The following is a 23324-nucleotide window of genomic DNA, read 5'->3' on the forward strand; positions in this document are numbered from 1 at the left end:
ATAATTTAATAATTTAATAATTTAATAATTTAATAATTTAATAATTTAATAATTTAATAATTTAATAATTTAATAATTTAATAATTTAATAATTTAATAATTTAATAATTTAATAATTTAATAATTTAATAATTTAATAATTTAATAATTTAATAATTTAATAATTTAATAATTTAATAATTTAATAATTTAATAATTTAATAATTTAATAATTTAATAATTTAATAATTTAATAATTAAATAATTTAATAATTTAATAATTAAATAATTTAATAATTTAATAATTTAATAATTTAATAATTTAATAATTTAATAATTTAATAATTTAATAATTTAATAATTTAATAATTTAATAATTTAATAATTTAATAATTTAATAATTTAATAATTTAATAATTTAATAATTTAATAATTTAATAATTTAATAATTTAATAATTTAATAATTTAATAATTTAATAATTTAATAATTTAATAATTTAATAATTTAATAATTAAATAATTTAATAATTTAATAATTAAATAATTTAATAATTTAATAATTTAATAATTTAATAATTTAATAATTTAATAATTTAATAATTTAATAATTTAATAATTTAATAATTTAATAATTTAATAATTTAATAATTTAATAATTTAATAATTTAATAATTTAATAATTTAATAATTTAATAATTTAATAATTTAATAATTTAATAATTTAATAATTTAATAATTTAATAATTTAATAATTTAATAATTTAATAATTTAATAATTTAATAATTTAATAATTTAATAATTTAATAATTTAATAATTTAATAATTTAATAATTTAATAATTTAATAATTTAATAATTTAATAATTTAATAATTTAATAATTTAATAATTTAATAATTTAATAATTTAATAATTTAATAATTTAATAATTTAATAATTTAATAATTTAATAATTTAATAATTTAATAATTTAATAATTTAATAATTTAATAATTTAATAATTTAATAATTTAATAATTTAATAATTTAATAATTTAATAATTTCATAATTTAATAATTTAATAATTAAATAATTTAATAATTTAATAATTTAATTATTTAATAATTTAATAATATAATAATTTAATAATTTAATAATTTAATAATTTAATAATTTAATAATTAAATAATTTAATAATTAAATGATTTAATAATTTAATAATTTAATAATTTAATAATTTAATAATTTAATAATTTAATAATTTAATAATTTAATAATTTAATAATTTAATAATTTAATAATTTAATAATTTAATAATTTAATAATTTAATAATTGAATAATTTAATAATTTAATAATTTAATAATTTAATAATTTAATAATTTAATAATTTCATAATTTAATAATTTAATAATTTAATAATTAAATAATTTAATAATTTAATAATTTAATTATTTAATAATTTAATAATATAATAATTTAATAATTTAATAATTTAATAATTTAATAATTTAATAATTAAATAATTTAATAATTAAATGATTTAATAATTTAATAATTTAATAATTTAATAATTTAATAATTAAATGTTAATTTTAATGTTAATTTTTATTTTTTTAAGAAAGTTCTTAAGTTTTCAAATTATTAAATTATTAAATTATTAAATTATTAAGTTATTAAATCATTAAATTATTAAATTATTAAATTATTAAATTATTAAATTATTAAATTATTAAATTATTAAATTATTAAATTATTAAATTATTAAATTATTAAATTATTAAATTATTAAATTATTAAATTATTAAATTATTAAATTATTAAATTATTAAATTATTAAATTATTAAATTATTAAATTATTAAATTATTAAATTATTAAATTATTAAATTATTAAATTATTAAATTATTAAATTATTAAATTATTAAATTATTAAATTATTAAATTATTAAATTATTAAATTATTAAATTATTAAATTATTAAATTATTAAATTATTAAATTATTAAATTATTAAATTATTAAATTATTAAATTATTAAATTATTAAATTATTAAATTATTAAATTATTAAATTATTAAATTATTAAATTATTAAATTATTAAATTATTAAATTATTAAATTATTAAATTATTAAATTATTAAATTATTAAATTATTAAATTATTAAATTATTAAATTATTAAATTATTAAATTATTAAATTATTAAATTATTAAATTATTAAATTATTAAATTATTAAATTATTAAATTATTAAATTATTAAATTATTAAATTATTAAATTATTAAATTATTAAATTATTAAATTAATAAATTATTAAATTATTAAATTATTAAATTATTAAATTATTAAATTATTAAATTATTAAATTATTAAATTATTAAATTATTAAATTATTAAATTATTAAATTATTAAATTATTAAATTATTAAATTATTAAATTATTAAATTATTAAATTATTAAATAATTAAATAATTAAATAATTAAATAATTAAATAATTAAATAATTAAATAATTAAATAATTAAATAATTTAATAATTTAATTATTTAATTATTAAATTATTAAATTATTTAATAATTTAATAATTTAATAATTTAATAATTTAATAATTTAATAATTTAATAATTTAATAATTTAATAATTTAATAATTTAATAATTTAATAATTTAATAATTTAATAATTTAATAATTTAATAATTTAATAATTTAATAATTTAATAATTTAATAATTTAATAATTTAATAATTTAATAATTTAATAATTTAATAATTTAATAATTTAATAATTTAATAATTTAATAATTTAATAATTTAATAATTTAATAATTTAATAATTTAATAATTTAATAATTTAATAATTTAATAATTTAATAATTTAATAATTTAATAATTTAATAATTTAATAATTTAATAATTTAATAATTTAATAATTTAATAATTTAATAATTTAATAATTTAATAATTTAATAATTTAATAATTTAATAATTTAATAATTTAATAATTTAATAATTTAATAATTTAATAATTTAATAATTTAATAATTTAATAATTTAATAATTTAATAATTTAATAATTTAATAATTTAATAATTTAATAATTTAATAATTTAATAATTTAAATAATTTAATAATTTAATAATTTAATAATTTAATAATTTAATAATTTAATAATTTAATAATTTAATAATTTAATAATTTAATAATTTAATAATTTAATAATTTAATAATTTAATAATTTAATAATTTAATAATTTAATAATTTAATAATTTAATAATTTAATAATTTAATAATTTAATAATTTAATAATTTAATAATTTAATAATTTAATAATTTAATAATTTAATAATTTAATAATTTAATAATTTAATAATTTAATAATTTAATAATTTAATAATTTAATAATTTAATAATTAAATAATTTAATAATTTAATAATTTAATAATTTAATAATTTAATAATTTAATAATTTAATAATTTAATAATTTAATAATTTAATAATTTAATAATTTAATAATTTAATAATTTAATAATTTAATAATTTAATAATTTAATAATTTAATAATTTAATAATTTAATAATTTAATAATTTAATAATTTAATAATTTAATAATTTAATAATTTAATAATTTAATAATTTAATAATTTAATAATTTAATAATTTAATAATTTAATAATTTAATAATTTAATAATTTAATAATTTAATAATTTAATAATTTAATAATTTAATAATTTAATAATTTAATAATTTAATAATTTAATAATTTAATAATTTAATAATTTAATAATTTAATAATTTAATAATTTAATAATTTAATAATTTAATAATTTAATAATTTAATAATTTAATAATTTAATAATTTAATAATTTAATAATTTAATAATTTAATAATTTAATAATTTAATAATTTAATAATTTAATAATTTAATAATTTAATAATTTAATAATTTAATAATTTAATAATTTAATAATTTAATAATTTAATAATTTAATAATTTAATAATTTAATAATTTAATAATTTAATAATTTAATAATTTAATAATTTAATAATTTAATAATTTAATAATTTAATAATTTAATAATTTAATAATTTAATAATTTAATAATTTAATAATTTAATAATTTAATAATTTAATAATTTGAAAACTTAAGAACTTTAAAATTAAAATTAAAATTTAACATTTAATTATTAAATTATTAAATTATTAAATTATTAAATTATTAAATCATTTAATTATTAAATTATTTAATTATTAAATTATTAAATTATTAAATTATTAAATTATTATATTATTAAATTATTAAATAATTAAATTATTAAATTATTAAATTATTTAATTATTAAATTATTAAATTATTAAATTATGAAATTATTAAATTATTAAATTATTAAATTATTAAATTATTAAATTATTAAATTATTAAATTATTAAATTATTAAATTATTTAATTATTAAATTATTAAATTATTAAATTATTAAATTATTAAATTATTAAATTATTAAATTATTAAATTATTAAATTATTAAATTATTAAATTATTAAATTATTAAATTATTAAATTATTAAATTATTAAATTATTAAATTATTAAATTATTAAATTATTAAATTATTAAATTATTAAATTATTAAATTATTAAATTATTAAATTATTAAATTATTAAATTATTAAATTATTAAATTATTAAATTATTAAATTATTAAATTATTAAATTATTAAATTATTAAATTATTAAAATTTTAAATTATTAAATTATTAAATTATTAAATTATTAAATTATTAAATTATTAAATTATTAAATTATTAAATTATTAAATTATTAAATTATTAAATTATTAAATTATTAAATTATTAAATTATTAAATTATTAAATTATTAAATTTTTAAATTATTAAATTATTAAACTATTAAATTATTAAATTATTAAATTATTTAATCATTTAATTATTAAATTATTAAATCATTTAATTATTTAATTATTAAATCATTTATTTATTTAATTATTAAATCATTTAATTATTAAATTATTAAATTATTAAATTATTAAATTATTAAACTATTAAATTATTAAATTATTAAATTATTAAATTATTTAATCATTTAATTATTAAATTATTAAATCATTTAGTTATTTAATTATTAAATCATTTAAATATTTAATTATTAAATCATTTAATTATTAAATTATTTAAATATCCAATTATTAAATTTTTAAATTATTATATTTTTTTGCCATTTTCTTCGTTAGTATATTTTCGGAGTCATATTTTAGTTTAGAGAAATTAAGCGAAGAAAATAATATAAATTTCGTGTTTCGATTTTCCAGGGTAAAGTTTTGGCGAGAATTATCAAGTGCTAAACTGCCGCTCGAATCTAGTCCGTCCCATATGTAAAAACAGCAAGCCGAGAAAAAGGCACTTCAAATTTGTCCCGCGCATAAGCTTACGTGTTAGAACTTTTCGAAAAAGGGAATTTTCTATGGTTTTCTGGAACAAAGTACTAAATTTTATTGGTTTTTCTGATAGATCACAAGATTTCGAATCGAACCACATCATTACTTCAAAATTGACGAAATTACATATGGGACGGACTTGCTTCGAGCGGCAGTAAATCCCTAGATTTTATAATTTGGTGATTTATTTTATGGTTTTATTTTTTTTTTATTTTTGAATTTAAATATTTTTCCTGATTTTGTTTTTAAAGCAATGATATTTAAAAAGTTGCAAAAAAAGCTCATATTGTTTCAGAAATGGCAAAAAAGGTTCCATTTGGTACAGGTCCAGTGAATCCATAACAGATCAACGGTACTGATCCAAATGCCTTCTGTATTATTCTTTTTTCGTTTAAAATTTCATTCATTATTTTACTCTATTCTATGTTTTTCGCGATTTTTTTTATATGGCGCGGATTTCGCGCGGATTGGGTTTTGAGGTCGGCGCGGATCTGGCGCGGATTTTTTCTCGACCTTTCCGTAACAACCCTGCATATAAAAACAGTTATAAATGAGTAAACCAATTAAGTTAACATAACGTGGAACTAACCATAAACTTGTTTCGCCACGATTGGCAAAGGAACATTCAATAAATAAATATAAGGAAATAAAATCTGCGGAAACGTGACTAACTGTTACGCCATACTTAGCTAACAATCAATAAACAATTTGTTATCAAACCAATCTCACGTATACAAAGTTCCAGGCTAGATATGTTTGCGATGTGAGTTTTTCGGATTATTTTTTGTTTTATCAATAGAAAGGTTATTAGACTAAGCATTAGTTGCCCTAAAATTAATATCAAATTAATACTGTGGAGATATTTCTAATTTTTATACCGAATTTCGTAAACAAATTTACACTCTTCCCGTACTACATACAGTAGTACCAACTAACTTTTTTCAGACAAAACACAACCACCACCATCATCCTACGTCACGGACGCTGCTTCCTCCCACGGTGAGCTGAAAATTCAAATGTACGCGGGAATTTCACCGAAAATTTCCCTACAACGACAATGACTGCGACGATGATATAATGCAACCACCTTCAAAACCATACCAACCTAAGCCACCACCCACAACTCACACCGCCAGCATGATGCACATATAGTTTAGTGTTTTATTTCCGACTCGACGACTGCAACTACTGGCTGCTGGCTGGTCTAAACTTTGTCCTCGCAGCATCATCACATCAAGCCACCCACAAGAAGCATAAAAAATAGCGAGGGAAGTGGTGAGTTGCGCTGCGCTTTCGGTGGCGTTGTTTGTGGGAAGCCCATGGAGCTTACTTTTTTGCACATCAATGTTAAGTCTTGATGCTCGGTGCTGTATGAAGGCTAGGGTGGTTCATTATTTAATGAAAAAGTTATTTTTTTTTACTTGGAATTCAAAAGGTTTTTTCGTAATGCAATTCACGCAAAAGATACCCCTAACTGTTTTGCCCATCTTATTTAGGTCAAATCAGTATTAGCATAACAAAAATACATAAAAAAAGCCTGGAATTTTAATTGTACCATTTCAGCAAAATTAAGTATCTTTTCCAAATCTGTTTCGTAGAGCAAACTTAAAAAAAAAAGAATTTGGTAAGTCTGATATTTGGCACCTCTTTCCCGACATTTTGCGGGGTACTTAGGGGAAAGTGGGGCAAGTGTAACAAGCTAAGAAAATGCTCGTTATAACCCATTAAAACGTTAAAAAATCTATCGGATTTTTTTTAATCATCTTATTCCAGTTTAAAAAAAATCCTGTTTTTTTAAAAATGATTTTAAATTTTTTGATTTTCTATACATCCTACTCAACTAGTGAGGTAAGACGAACAACTCGTTGGGGCAAAAGGAACAATGCATGAAACAACATGGTAATTTCTAACAATTGAACTGTTATCACTTAGATACATCAGATTAGAGTGTATTTGAAACGTTTCTTTCACTTTTAGGTTAAATAATAATATTTTACTAAAAAAAATATAGTTTTAAGAAAAAAAATATTGCTTGGATGATAAATAGTAAATTTTCATAATATCACTATATTTTGTATGGACAATGTTTTTAAACAATTGTTTATCAGTTTTTAAGTTCTTTTATGTATTTATTTCCCAATAAAATATGTTGTTGCAGCAATTCGCATTTTTTCCATACTAAAAATCCATATGGTACACTTGCCCCACCTGAAAAAGATTTTTTAAAAGCTCTCAACAAAAAAAACCAAAAGTTAAATCATACTTTATGAAAGGTGCAAGTCATTGGTAGGCACACTACTAATCTGGGGAAAATAGCATATTGATAAAATGAGCCTTTAAACGATCCCTAAGCCTTATTTTATACTTTCTAAATATTTTAAGAAACAAAGGTTTTGAAAAAACTTTATTAAATCTTATGCCCCGTGGCATTTACGTCGTTTTGGCGGTTATGTGTTAGTAGAATAAGCCAATTGCATTGCTAGCAACAAATCCTCATAATGGAAATAATCATAATTGTAAAAATTTCGGCCGGACGAACGAGTGTTCCTCTTGCCCATATGGTCGTCTTGCCCCACCTTCCCATGTACCGAAACATTACGTCGGGAGGATTAGAGCAACTTTTTTTTATCAAAGATTTTATAGGATATTTCTTCAGAAAAAAAAATCACTGAAAATCGATGGATTCATGAGGATATTCGTTAAATTAGTTTTGAAAAACGAACCAAAAATTACCAGTGCTTCTAGCTTTCTTTGAAATCACCCCAAAATCTGGAATAACCACACTATTCGTCATGAAAATACAGCATCATATTGCCCGGACAAAAATTTGAGCATTAAATTATGCTTAACTTATAGTATTTCATCAAAAAGCCATTAATCACATGAAAGGTTCCAAAAACTATTTCACCATTACAATTTAAAACAATTTGAAAGCAGCAACGCATTTTACCAACAATGGGTGTCCTAATGGGGTCTCGTGGGTCTCGTGGCGCAGGGGTAGCGGCTTCGGCTGCCGATCCCGATGATACTATGAGACGCGGGTTCGATTCCCGCCTTATCCACTGAGCTTCTATCGGATGGTGAAGTAAAACGTCGGTCCCGGTTTCTCCTGTCTCGTCAGAGGCGCTGGAGCAGAAATCCCACGTTAGAGGAAGGACATGCCCCGGGGGGCGTAGTGCCAATAGTTTCGTTTCGTTTCGGGTGTCCTAATGGGTTTGGTCTCAAATTTCATCTAAATTAATGTAGATCCGAATAGAAATGTACACAGATATTAATAAAGTGGTCATTACATGAGACAGGGTTGTCAGTTCCTGAAACTTTTAGACACGTTAGAAATGTCTTTCGATTACCTAACCAACGATAGGTCGAATGATGGATCCGGATATAGTTTAATTGAGATCCGGCCAAAAAAGTACATAAATTTCACTTAAGTGGACACAGCTTGCGACAGGGTTGCCAGATCTTCAGTGTTTTGGACTCTTTTGATAGGTATTTCGGTTACTGACACAGTTTATGTGAGATCCGGATTTATGTGAAAACACAATTTTATACATAACGTTTGAACTGCTTATCGAAACTGCATAACAATCAATAGGCACATATTAAGTAAGCTTTGCTTGTATTCTTTTTTTAATGCAAAATTTTAGTCATCACCAAAACCATTTTAATGATAAGTTAAGAGCAAGTGAAATTTTGGAAAAACTACAATTGATGTCCTTTTTTACACGAGGGTAGAGTCTGTAGAGCCACACTAAGGTGCAGTTCATCGTTCAAACATCACCCAGCTATGGCGGGCAACTTTGCGTACAATTCGTTCAACCCCCGCTGTTTGCTGGAGATTATAAAGTTTTGCACTAGCAAAAACTCCGGTCCAGTCTGGGTTAGGTGTAGTGGCAAAAACAATTTGAGTTCAACTGGTGGTCAGAAATGGTTTCTGCATTTGAATTAAATTTGTTGGGTTGAAGCAACATTTGTGCTTTCGGCAGAGCTTCTGTTGCGTTTGTTGGGCAAATTTTAGCAATCACAACACTGTTCTTCCGCAAGAAACACAACTATGCAAGAAAAACTAGGTGGCGCCACATTGGGTTATGCATGGCATTATACGCATTCTTTCGCGCAGTTGTTCCGCATGATTTGCATTGTTTTGTTGTTTTCTCCACGCCATGTGAAACGACTTATTCGCCAACCATGTTGACTCCACTAAAGTTCCAACTGTGCAAACGACCAGTGAGCTTTAAATCTCCCAAATGTGGCGTTAAATTCCCCATTAACTGTCCTCGCGATAACCCCCCGGAAAAACGGACATAATGTTGGGGAGGCCTCCGTGATAAACCCTCTTCTGCAAAGTGGCAGTAAAGTGAAAAAGTCCTTCACTTTTTTTTAATTGCCACCGTCGCAGCAGCAATTACTGTGAGATGAATGATTTATTTCAAAGGTACACGAACCAAAGGTGAGGGGGGAGCCATCACGACAGACAGCGTGACCAGACACCTTTGGCCCCCTCTATTCTGGCCCATCAGGTGGCAGCCCCGGATTAATTACTAGCATCATCATCGCGCTCGCCATCGTTCCCCGTTTACATCGTCTGCAGACGAAGAGTGGTGTCATCATCTCCGTTAATAACCGCGATTTACACAAAGCCCTCGCGCGCCTCCGCCCTCACTCAAGTCGACTGTGTTTAGCACCAGCGCGCCCGCCAGTAGTGAGGAAGGCACATTTCAACATTCATCACTTTTTCGCTCATTTTCCCATCCAGCGGCAGAAGCAGTGACTTGAATCTCCCACTCCACCCCTTTTGAGACTGTGTAGCATTTGAAAAACATCCTAAGGTAGAACTGTCAAATAGGTAAAGGGTAAGGTGGGCAATTGTGTCGATGAAACGACTACTAAAACTGAATTGAAACCCTGAAATATGAATTATTTGCCTATAGACACAAATAAGCTTCCAAATTACAAAGCTAAAATCTATCCAAACTGACCAGATGACATATATTCATTATTAGCCTGTCATGCTGTGTATTTTAATCACTTTTGCAGATATTTTTAGCAAACAATTTTTCCCCATAAATTCACCGAATTTCTCTTCAAATTGGAGGATTCGAACTAAAATTTCTCTATACAGTATGTAAAAAAAGTATTTACACCCCTTGGACTCCATGCACATATTGTGATGAAACATCTAAACAATTTAATGTTGACAGAAACCTAGTACTACGTTTTGTTCAGAAACTCATGCCAGACATTTTGCTACAAACAGCTCATGAAAAGATGATTTCTATAAAAAGTTATTTAACAAATACTATTACGAAAATGAAAAAGGTGCAAAAAAAGTTTGTACACCTTTCGAAAAATTAACATAAATAATGTTATTTGTTGACAAATCACCATAAATCCAGTCTCCCAACCAAGGGTTTCCAGAAGCGATAATTACTTGCCAGTCTGCCAATTAATTACTCAAATTACTGGTCCAAAATGATTAATTACATAAATTACTTAATTACTATTCACTACGACAAAAAAACATTTAATTTAAATTTAAGTATTCATTTCTCCGGTTCTAAACCAAATTATTTATAAATGAGTCATTCGATAGCTCTTTCAAAAATTATGCTGTTTACTTTTTTTTGTACAATTCTAGATATTGTGAATTTCGCGTATAATCTTTATTGAAAATACCTATAGGCGATCAAACGGAAAAATGCCCCCAACTAGAGGGCGCTGAAAATTTGAGTGATGTTTACATGATATCCTACAGCGAGTTAATTGGTTTGAAATTTGGAATTGTTTTAATTTATTATAAAATTGACATCTAATCTAATCTAATCTAATCTAATCTAATCTAACCCTAGCGCAGCCAGTCTTTCCAGGGCATCCTGGAAAATGCCTTAGGTTGATTAACGCCTAGCATCCTCTTGTCAATATTAACATTTGCAGTGCCCCAATGCAATAAATTGCCTTGAAGCATCACAAAACGTTAAAGCGGCCAGGCCACTGCGTAAAGTTTACCGCAAAGATGATTCGTTGAAGTGGATTGAGTTTGAGCACGAATGTTCAAACAGCAATACAGTTCTGAATCTACAGGGGAGGAAGAAACGTGGGGATCCCCCGCTCACGTTCCTGTTTTTAAGAGCAATTAATCGTTGGAAGCACCATGCTAAGAAGGGGGGGGGGGGGACAATGTATTTCCACCCTCGGGGATGGGACAATGTATTTCCACAAATGCCCTGGACACTATTTGCCGTGGTTAAAGCGCTTAATTTATTATAAAATTGACATTTACATTTAATTATCCCATTTTCCGGTAAAAAATAAGTAGCTCAATTGATATCTAGAGTTTTTTAATAGGTCCTATAAACATAAAAAACACAATAGCTTATAGGACCTTTTCAAAAAAAACTCTAGATATGAACAATAATAATTGTTTCATGGCCAATTCGAAATTCCAATATGTTTCACGTTTCATTCAACCTAGTTTGCGTCAGGCTCTCGACGCAATAAGACGTGTGCATCGGAGCTCTTCTGCGCGCTTTGGGTTATCGCGTGTGTCGGCCATCTGCACCACTTGCTGGTGCAGATTTCGCGTGTTTAAGCGTCAGTTTTCAACTGACGACCGGTTTTAATTTGCGATCCGGATTACATCCGAACTCGCAACAATGGCTCAAGTGAGATCGCGTGAAAACACCTTCAAGGTGGACCTTTCGAACTTTCCGAAACGACCGTCCATTGAGGAACTGCAGAAGTTTGTGCTAGTGAAACTAGGACTGGCCGTTGGCCAAGTGAAAAGGTTCCAGGTGAACCATGCGCAGAATTGCGTACATGTGAAGTGTAGTGAGCTGAAGGTGGCACAAGACACCGTTGCTATGCACAATGACAAACACGTGATGGAGATCAACAAGACCAAGATCACGGTACGCTTGGTGATGGAGGACGGGGGAGTGGAGGTAAAGATCCATGACCTCTCTGAAAACGTCACGAACGACGACATTGTTGCGTTCCTGCGCCATTTTGGCGACGTGCTCAGCATTCGCGAGGTGTCATGGGGAGAGGGTTTCCCTCTCCGTGGCATGTCATCAGGCATCCGGGTGGCGAAGATGATCCTTCGCCGCCATATTAAATCGTTCGCAACGATTCTAGGAGAGAGCACACTAATCTCCTACAGAGGGCAGCCGATGACCTGTAGGCACTGCACGCTTACCCAACACATTGGTATGTCGTGCGTGGAGAACAAAAAAACTTCTCGGTCAAAAAGCCGATCTCAGCGCCCGCCTGAAAAGTGCGAGCGGATCAACCTCAACTAGCTACGCTAGTGTGCTGAACGGTGTTGCCCCTGACACCAACACATTGCTGCCAGAGTTCAGTGGCACCATCCTCGGTCCGGTCATCCCGCAACGACCGATAAGACCCGAGAGCACGGGCACGGCACCCAACGCCCCTCAGAGCGGAGCGGCAACGAGCGCTACCGGACACTCAGCTGATGGATCGCTTAACATCAGCGGAGACGGTACATCGTCTGTTCAGACAAGCGGCTCGACGGACGTTGCCGAACACTCAGCTGGCTCTGAAGCTAGCGGAGGCGGCACGTCGTCCGAGGTTTCGAACACCCTCGCAAGCGAGACAGAGGTCTCAGCTGGATCAGTTGCGACCGCCATCGAAGGTGGTGCGTTGATCGATCGCCCTAACGAGTCTGAGCTCGCCAGCACAAGCGACATGTTACTCATTCCACTCCCCCCTGCTGCACCTGCTGCTGAAGGAGACAACAAAGAAACCGAAGAAATGGAGACCGAAAGCCCGTCTGCTGCTGACGATGCTGCAGATCTCAACACTCCGCACCCGAAGCTGCCGTGTGAGGAAGAGGACGCAGAAATGCCGGCCGTGTCGGACCTCGCTAGCTGTGAGTCGGTGAGTCCTTTCGAATTCCCTGCACCTATCCCTGTCCCTATCCCTCATCCTGACCTCAAGAAGACGCACTCGTTGAGTTCCATCTCTGGAACTGAGAGCGATGGAAGTACGCGCTCTAGTGAGTTCACTGCGGTGAAGAAGAAGCGACGACCGGGTCGTCCAAAAAAGTCAAAAGTTTAGTCACCTAGCACCCTGCGGCTCCCACTGCAATGAATCTGTCTTGCTCCTATAACATCGCCACCATAAATATTAATGCCATTTCGAACGACAACAAGATCCAATCCCTGAAAACCTTTATTCGCTCAACTGACCTTGACATTATACTGCTTCAAGAAGTTGAAAACCCAAACCTAGCTCTCCCAGGGTTCAACGTTTTAACGAACGTGGACGACAGTAGGAGAGGAACAGCAATAGCTTTGAAATCGCACATCCATTTCTCGAACGTTCGACGCAGCCTCGACACGCGTATCATTGCCGTTACCCTGCGAAGCATGGTGACCATTTGCAACGTATACGCCCTCCGGAACCGTGAACGCCGCATCCCGTGAACGCCTGTTCAACAATACGCTTCCCCTTTCCTCCAAAACTGCTCAGACCACTGCATTCTTGGCGGTGACTTCAACTGCGTGATTGCTTCTAAGGACGCAACTGGTACCAGCAACCACAGCTTGGCGCTTAAAAACCTAACCAGCAACCTGGGACTTAAAGACGCGTGGGAAGTTCTGAAAGCTAATCAGATCGCGTACAGTTTCATCAGGCCGAACTGCTCCTCCCGGCTTGACCGATTGTACGTTTCCGGTGCATTTGTACCGGGCTTGCGCACGGCGGAGTACCTCGTGACGTCGTTCACGGACCACAAGGCGTTCAAAGTGCGGTGCTGTCTTCCCGATCAAGGACGACCGACCGGAAATGGTTTCTGGTCGATGCGTGCGCATGTGTTGACTGAAGAGAACCTCGAGGAATTCGAGCTCAAATGGAATCGCTGGCTACGAGAGAAGCAGAACTTCAACAGCTGGATCGAGTGGTGGATTCGCTGTGCCAAACCCAGAATAAAGAGCTTCTTCCGCTGGAAGACAAACGAAGTTTTCCGCCGGTTCAACGTTGCGAATGAACTATTGTATGGACAACTCCGAGCAGCCTACGACAACTTGACCAACAATCCAGCGATGGTTCCCGAAATCAACCGTATAAAAGGAAAGATGCTTCTGCTACAAAATAATTTCTCGAAAGCCTTCGAGCGCCTGAACGACAAGTTTCTGGGCGACGAAAAGCTGTCGACATTCCAGCTAGGTGACCGGGCCGGTCGCAAGAAGAACAGCACAATCTCTTCTATCAAACACCAAGGAAGACTTCTGGAAGACTCAGCGGAAGTCGAAGATCACATCTTTGACTATTTCCGCCAGCTGTACAGTGCTGAAGATGTTCAGCTCAACCGGGACTTTCCGAGTAATCGACTAGTGGACCCGAACTCGGAGGCAAACAACCGTGCGATGGAAGAAATTACAACGGAAGAAATCTTCACTGCTATCCAGACGAGTGCTTCCCGGAAGTCCCCAGGATGTGATGGCATCCCGAAGGAGTTTTATGTCAAGGCGTTCAACATTATTCATCGACAGCTCAACCTGATCCTGAACGAGGCGCTGCGGGGAGGTTTCCCCGAACAGTTCCTGGACGGTGTAGTGGTCTTGAGCAAGAAGAAAACGAACCTGGAAACAATCAAAGCGTACAGGCCCATTACCCTGCTGAACTACGACTACAAACTGCTGGCGCGCATTCTGAAGGTGCGACTGGAACGAATAATAAACGAGAATCGAATCCTCAACTCGTGTCAGAAGTGCTCCAACGCAAGACGCGATATCTTCGAGGCTGTTCATGCGATAAAGGACAGGGTTGTGGAGTTGAACTGTAAGCGAAAAACTGGGAAGCTAATCTCGTTCGATCTGGACCATGCGTTCGACCGGGTTGACCATACGTACCTGCTAAGCGTGTTGCGCAGCATGCGCATCAACGAAAATCTGGTGGCTTTGATTGGTAGGCTGATGTGCTCCGCCCGAACACGGATAATCATCAATGGGAATCTCTCCGCTCAATTTCCCATTCAGAGGTCCGTGCGCCAAGGTGATCCTCTTAGCATGCTGCTCTTTGTCGTTTTCCTTCATCCTCTCCTCGAGAAACTTCTTGCTATTTGTAACCATCCCAAAGAGCTAGTGGTGGCCTACGCGGATGACATTTCCATCATTTTGGTGGACGAAACGAAGCTGGCTGAAGTCAGGCGGGCTTTCGACGACTTCGGACTGTGCTCGGGGGCCAGGCTGAACATAGCGAAAACAACTGCAGTGAACATTGGACCGCAGCGTGAGAACTCAACAGGAGCGGGATGGACGACGGTTTGCGACTCTGTGAAGATCTTGGGAGTTATCTACTTCAACTCGCTGAAACGAACGATCGAGGAGAACTGGAGAGAAACCATCCGGAAGATGTCCTACCTCATGTGGCTTTTCAAGCCACGTGATCTCTCCATCCATCAAAAGGTCACTCTTTTGAATTTGTTTGTGACGTCTAAGTTGTGGTATATGGCATCAGTGCTTAGCATGCCAAACGCTTGCATAGCCAAAGTCACGTCCCAGATTGGCCAGTTTATCTGGGGAAGATATCCGACTCGGGTATCCATTGACCAGCTAGCTCTCCCGGTAGCAGAGGGAGGACTAAACCTGCACGTGCCAAAGATGAAAAGCAAAGCTTTGATTCTGAACCGCTTTATCAGAGGATCTAGCGAAACGCCATTCGCAGCTTCCTTCGTGAGTCAGCTGGACAACCCACCAAACCTTAGTGGGATTCCGGCGCTGTACCCGTGTCTGAAAGCCATAGCTCGAGAACTGCCATACTTACCGCAACGGCTGATTGGACAACCAACGGCAACAGAACTCCACGGGTACTTCAGGAGAACACTAACCACACCAAAAATCATGAACGAGCACCCGGCTGTAGCGTGGAGGTCAGTCTGGCGCAACATCAGGAGCAGAGTACTCACATCTGCGGAGAAGACTTCTTTCTATTTGCTGGTCAACCGGAAAATACCACACGCTGAATTGCTGTTCCGACAGAACAGACTGGACAGTGGAACGTGTCAACATTGTCTCGGTGCCGTAGAAGATCTGGAGCACAAATTCGCGAAGTGTACTCGAGTGAGACATCTCTGGAACTTCATTCAATCAAAATTAGGAGCAATTTTGAATCTAAGAGTTAGTTTCAATTTGTTTTTGAAACCAGAGCTCAACAATATTGAGGCTAACAGTAAAAGCAGGGCGCTAAAACTTTTTATTTTCTATATAAATTTTGTGTTAGATCCAGATTGTTCTTTTACTCTAGCTTCACTAGATTTCGCAGTTAGTTTAGTTTGTTAAAGAGTTCTTTAAAAACTACAAAAACATGTACATTTAAACAAAATGATCTAAATAAACGTTTTTACAAAAAAAAAAAAAATTCAACCGAACCCTTATCAATCAATTGCAAAAGAAGATTATTTAAGTTGACTTACGTTTTTAAAAGTCGTGTTTGTCATAAAAGCAATAAATGAATTTTAATAATATTTTCAGTTTATTGGAAGTCGAATGCCATTAAAATGTAGAAGTTGTTTGAAAAAAGGCCCCCTGCTTTTTCGAGCCAAACACAAAATTTGATGAATCTTTGCAGCGGCTCTTCTTGAAAATTGTGAAATTCATCAAAGTAACGTTAAGTTTGACATTACTTTGCATGTTTTTTTTTTTTCTCAAGCAAATTAATAAAATCTGTTACTGAAAATACGGATAATGTGGAATGTGGAAACATTTACATTGGATTAAATTTCTGCGTTTGGATATTAATCGATTTTAATTTCACTGAGTTTGATTTTTAACATTGAAACATTTGTCTCAGAAATATTTGGAAAATTTGCGGGAAAATATCTTAGCTCTTAATAGAGAGATATTACAGGACTGTCAATTTCTGCAGATGATGAAAAAATATAATTTATTTTTTTTTTATTGATTTTTAAATGGCTATCACTTGCAAACTTTGTTTTTATCAATGATAATTAAGTAACTTTTGGTTTTAAATATTTGATCCACATAAACTTCAAATAAATTTGACTGCCTATTAGAAGGAAAAGCATACACAATTTATCAATTCTTATGTGTTTCTTGCAAAAAAAAAACATATTTTTATAATTACTTAATAAAAAATGAATAGATTGCGGATTCACAAAACATTCACTGGGTAATATATCGTGGCCTTTTGTTGTTAATCAGCTTCGATAAACAACATGATGAAAATAAATTTTATGAGAGTTTTAGGAGAGAACTATGGTGAAAAAGGCCTACTACATACAGAATCAGGATTTTTAATCTTTGTGTTTCACTCTTATTTGAAATTAATAAAATACTGTTATAATAGAGTATATATAAAAAGTAAATAGTCTCGCTGAAGAAATACAATTTAAAAAAATCAATTGCTTTAATTACTCAAAAATTACTTTAATTACCAATTATTTACTTTGAATTACTCTAATTACCATGAATTACTAAGTAATTAAAGAATTAGCTAATTACCAGCTAAAAATCTAAGTAATTATTAATTACTTGCCAGTCTGAGGCCTTGCTGGAAACCCTTGCTCCCAACTTCAAATAGGCATCCTTGACTGATTAAAAAAATAATTTGGATTGAATATAAAGTTTACTAACTACTTAGTATAAAAGTTTATATAACTCTGGAAATTCTATATAAAACTTATCTAAACTTTATTTTGCAAACTTTTAATTCAACTAAATGTCAATATATTACCATAGAATTGCTAAATAAACATTTGGGAGTGGGTATAACACCGTTTTGGGGGTATTTGTATCGATAGAATAGATTTTTCGTTGGAATTTCGTACCAACCCGGAATTACGTCGTCGGAAAATCCGCCGGCATCCGAACCGGTCCACAATTCTTAAGTCAACCTATGTGGCATCGGAAAGGGCATAAAATTTCCGATCTTTTGATACCCATACATCTAGGTTTTCTATAAAACCCACGATTTTAAATACCTAGGTAAAAACGTTGTTATGGTTTTGTTTGAGCAATCTGCCAAAAATGTATGGAATTTCGTAATTTTTGTTCTGGTGGATCAAACTTACTTTTGCCCAGTAATTAAAAACGTGGGTTTTATAGAAAACCTAGATGTATGGGTATCAAAAGATCGGAAATTTTATGCCCTTTCCGATGCCACATAGGTTGACTTAAGAATTGTGGACCGGTTTGATGCCGGCGGATTTTCCGACGACGTAATTCCGGGTTGGTACGAAATTCCAACGAAAAATCTATTCTATCGATACAAATACCCTCAAAACGGTGTTATACCCACTCCAAAATGTTTATTTAGCAATTCTATGGTAATATATTGACATTTAGTTGAATTAAAAGTTTGCAAAATTAAGTTTAGATAAGTTTTATATAGAATTTCCAGAGTTATATAAACTTTTATACTAAGTAGTTAGTAAACTTTATATTCAATCCAAATTATTTTTTTAATCAGTCAAAGATGCCTATTTGGAGTTGGGAGACTGGATTTATGGTGATTTGTCAACAAATAACAAGGAGCGGCCGTGGCTGAATGGTTACGGTGTTCGCTTTGTAAGCGAATGGTTCTGGGTTCGATTCCCATCTGCTCCCATCGAGAAAGTTAAGGACATAGAAATACTTGAAATGCTGAATATGAACGAAAAATCAAAGTCGCTGGAGGCGGGGTTCGAACCCCCGTCCTTTGGATTGGTTAGCAAAAATGCTAACCACTAGGCCATAGACTTGGTGAGCCTAGACTGGAATTAGGAATACTGTTACAACCAACCCGCAACGCCTTTCGAGGTGTATCCTAGGGTTCTACCTCTCCTACTAACATTGAGTCCAAAACCTCCCTACAAACATCTATACCACTAAGGTGACGTAGGGGTCCTTGCGCACTTTAGATAGGTGTTTACTAACGATCCTTCCAGTCCTTGAGGATAGCTTGGACCCGGCCTGGACCCTCTTATGCCCTGGGTTGTATTACACACTCATCAAAAGATGAAGACATGGTATCTCCCGTGTTGGATTATTGTTCCGGATGAGGGTCTAACACAACCACACCAAACAGTGGGATAAGCGTTGTGGAGCCTTCCGGTGGTGGGGCGTCCTCCAAATGCTAATGCTAATGCTAATGCTAATTTGTCAACAAATAACATTATTTATGTTAATTTTTCGAAAGGTGTACAAACTTTTTTTGCACCTTTTTCATTTTCGTAATAGTATTTGTTAAATACCTTTTTATAGAAATCATCTATTCATGAGCTGTTTGTAGCAAAATGTTTGGCATGAGTTTCTGAACAAAACGTAGTACTAAGTTCCTGTCAAACTTTAAAATTTTTACATGTTTCATCACAAAATGTGCATAGTGCTCAGGGGTGTAAATACTTTTTTTACATACTGTATACATACATTTTCATCATTTTTTGTCTTCATAAGAATTATCAGAAAAAAGAACTCGAAAAAAAAATCATAAAGAAAGGGTGCTCTTAATTTTTAGTCAAATGAACTGGTCGGCAGCGAAGTTATGGGAATTTTTTGCAGTAATTCAGACGACGCATAACATGATAGGTAATTGCAAATAAAATACAAAAAACTAACTTAATCCACCTACGTGGTTGGAGCCTTCCTCACTTATTTCCAACAATGGCTGATGTGATAGGATTGTACAAACATTTCATCTATTTTTTAGATCCGGAATAAAAAAGTACATAAATATCACTTAAGGCCAAACCTCGATACAGGGTTGCCAGATCATCAATGTTTTGGACTTGTTGAAAAGGTCTTTGATAACCTAACCAACGATGGGTCGGATGGTGGATCCAGACACAGTTGATATACATTTAAATTAGATCCTGCTTCCAAAAAGTACATAAATGTCACTTAAGTGACCATAGCTCGAGACAGGGTTGCCAGATCTTCAATGTTTTGAACTCGTTGGGAAGGTTTTTTAATAATCTAAGCAACGATGGGTCAGATGGTGGATCCGGACATAGTTTACATACATTTAAGTGAGATCCGGCTTCCAAAAATTACATCACTTAAGTGTACATATCTCGAGACAGGGTTGCCAGATTTTCAATGTTTTGGATTCGTTGGAAAGATCTTTTGATAACCTAACCAACGCTGGGTCGGATGGTGGATCCGAACCTAGTTTACATACATTTAAGTAAGATCCGGCTTCAAAAAAGTGCATCAATATCACTTAAGTGGACATATCTCGAGACAGGGTTGCCAGATCTTCAATGTTTTGGACTCGTTGGAAAGGTCTTTTGATAACCTAACCAACGATGGGTCGGATGGTGGATCCGGACATTGTTTACATACATTTAAGTGAGATCCGGCTTCCAAAAAGTACATCAATATCACTTAAGTGGGCATATCTCTTCAATGTTTTAGGCTCGTTGGAAAGATCTTTTGATGACCTAACCAACGATGGGTCGAATGATGGACCCGAACATAGTTTACATACATTTAAGTGAGATCCGGATATATGTGAAAACACATTTTTATACATAACTATTGAACTACTTATCGAAACTTCAATCTGTATAAAACTCGATCTATGGGACCCTAAACCAAGTCGAATGCAACAGGTTTGGGTCAAATCGGTTCTGCCAGTGCCGAGAAACATGAGCTAGTTTGTTGGTCACATACATACATACGCACACACATACACACACACATACACACACACAGACATTTGTTCAGTTTTCGATTCTGAATCGATATGTATACATGAAGGTGGGTCTACGACGTTTTTATACAAAGTTCATTTTTAGAGCAGGATTATAGCCTTACCTCAGTGAGGAAGGCAAAAATAAAGAAGAATAAAATAATACAGAAGAAAACAAACAAACGTTGCTCAAAATAACCTCCGAAATAATTTTCCACAATAAAAACGACAAAAGAGAGTCAAATAGGTATTTTTCTCTTAAGTCTTCCCTCGACGCAAAGCTGTTTCAATGCAAGAAAATCCAAAAAGATTAACAAATTTAAGGAGGTATTAGACTATGACAAACAAACAAACTCACTTTATTTGTCTGTTTGACTGATTGCCTGCAATTGTTTTCAGAAACGTCTGCCTACATAAATTTTACTTTGTTTGCGAGTTTGGCAAACTGTCAAACACGATAAAATGAATGTTTTTATGATTGTCATAGTCTTATGCCTCCTTTATTTTCAAACAAAATTCTATTTAATGCAATTGCAATTCATGCAATTTTTTCAGTTTTGATTCTGAGTCAATATGTAAAGTAGGAAGCTTGAAGTATTTGCTTTGTCCTAGAGAACATCATCTAACTCCATCGTGCCTCTAATGTTGCCGTATCAGCACTTTGACGTTCAATTACAGCTCATAAAAAGCGTTTTCAACTGAAACTGAAAAGGAGTTATAAATAGCTCAATAGGATGTGAGCAATCACGTTTCTATCAAAAGTTTTACAAAACAAAGTTGTTTAAATAGTGAAAATGTGCACAGTAGATCGAGTTAGGAACGAGTGCTTAACCTGCCAAACATACGTGAATTTCCTCTGGAAAATCTAATGTTGCTGTAATTTGCGCTTTTACGTTACAATGATTACTTAGAAATATTAGGATATTGTACACCCTGTACACACCCTTTGAAATTTAGGATTAGCTAGAATGGTATTATGTCACTTTCTAAATTGAATGCTCAGACAATTAACCTCACCTGCCAAGTTGACTCACCATGAAAGTGAACAAAATTCGATCTTTATTTCATTTTGTTTAAACATAAGGTGGATGTTTCTCAAAAACTACTTCTTATCAACATTGTTTTAATTTGCAAAAACGCAAAGAATATAATCGCTCCACTTGAAACTCATTAATTTGTGTTTTAACCCCTCCCCCTCCCTCCTCCGACCCTCTACCATGAAACAAGCCTGCACCCGTGTAAATAAAAATTCTGAAAGCCGCAAAAACGCAAAAGAACCGCGGTGAGCATTGCCGCGCTTGGCTAAACCTCGTGTGACTACAAATACGAGCAAACTCCGTCTGCCAGCCAGCGAGCGAGAAAAGATGCAAAATTTACTCGCACGTTGCACACCCTGTTGCAGTTTACATCATTCTAGCTAGTGTTTTGTTCGGTCGAAGAAGAAAAAAAAACTGCACCAACTGCCTGCAACCGCTCTAGGCGTGAGTAGGGTGGAGAGAAGTCATTGGAACATCAAGGTTGTGTATGAGTAAGCTGGATTTGGCGTTCTGGGAAGATTTGGAAATGGCTGGGAAACGAAGAGAGACTTTAGTAAATTACTTCAAAAAGCTGTTCAACTAAATGATTAGTTCAACTCATCAATCGGTTCAACTGAACTGTACAATGTGTTCAACTGAACTGAAGAATATGTTCACCTGAACAATATGTTCAACTAAACAATCTGTTCAACTAAACAGGAAGATCTGTCTAGTTGAACTGAACAATATGTATAACTGAAAAGATCTGTTCAGCTGAACTAAAAAGTTTAACTGAACATCTATTCAAATGACATATTTGTTTAACTGAACAGATCTGTTCAACTGAACGCAATAATCTGTTCAATTGAAAAATCTGTTTAACTGAACGATCTTCTCAATTGTACCATTTGTTCAACTGAACAATCCGTTCAACTAAACAATTTGTTCAACAAAACAATTTGTTCAACTCAACAATCTGTTCTACTGAACAATCTGATCAACTGATCAATTAACTGTTCAAAGAAAAAATGTTCGACTGTAAACCTGAACTATTGTTTCACTGATCGACTATTGAACTGTGCTAATATTCAACGGTACATCTGTTCAACAGCTAGTTGTAATAATGACTGTTAAACCTAAAGCTTAAATAGAGTATGTTTCCATGTTCATGTTTTACCAAACCATCAATTTCCACTCTCTACACGCACAAACCTCCTCCCAAATCTGCAACAATCGCTT

General features: G+C 31.1%; 1 protein-coding gene across 5 annotated transcripts in view; it reads left to right on the forward strand.

Annotated features, from left to right (window-relative positions):
- Positions 1 to 23324, forward strand: part of LOC6032431 (uncharacterized protein PB18E9.04c) — a 265877-nt gene that overhangs the window by 26750 nt on the left and 215803 nt on the right. The gene's annotated exons all lie outside the window — the stretch shown is intronic.

The sequence above is a fragment of the Culex quinquefasciatus genome, chromosome 2 (genome assembly GCF_015732765.1).
Source record: "Culex quinquefasciatus strain JHB chromosome 2, VPISU_Cqui_1.0_pri_paternal, whole genome shotgun sequence".
Classification (NCBI taxonomy): Eukaryota; Metazoa; Arthropoda; class Insecta; order Diptera; family Culicidae; genus Culex; species Culex quinquefasciatus.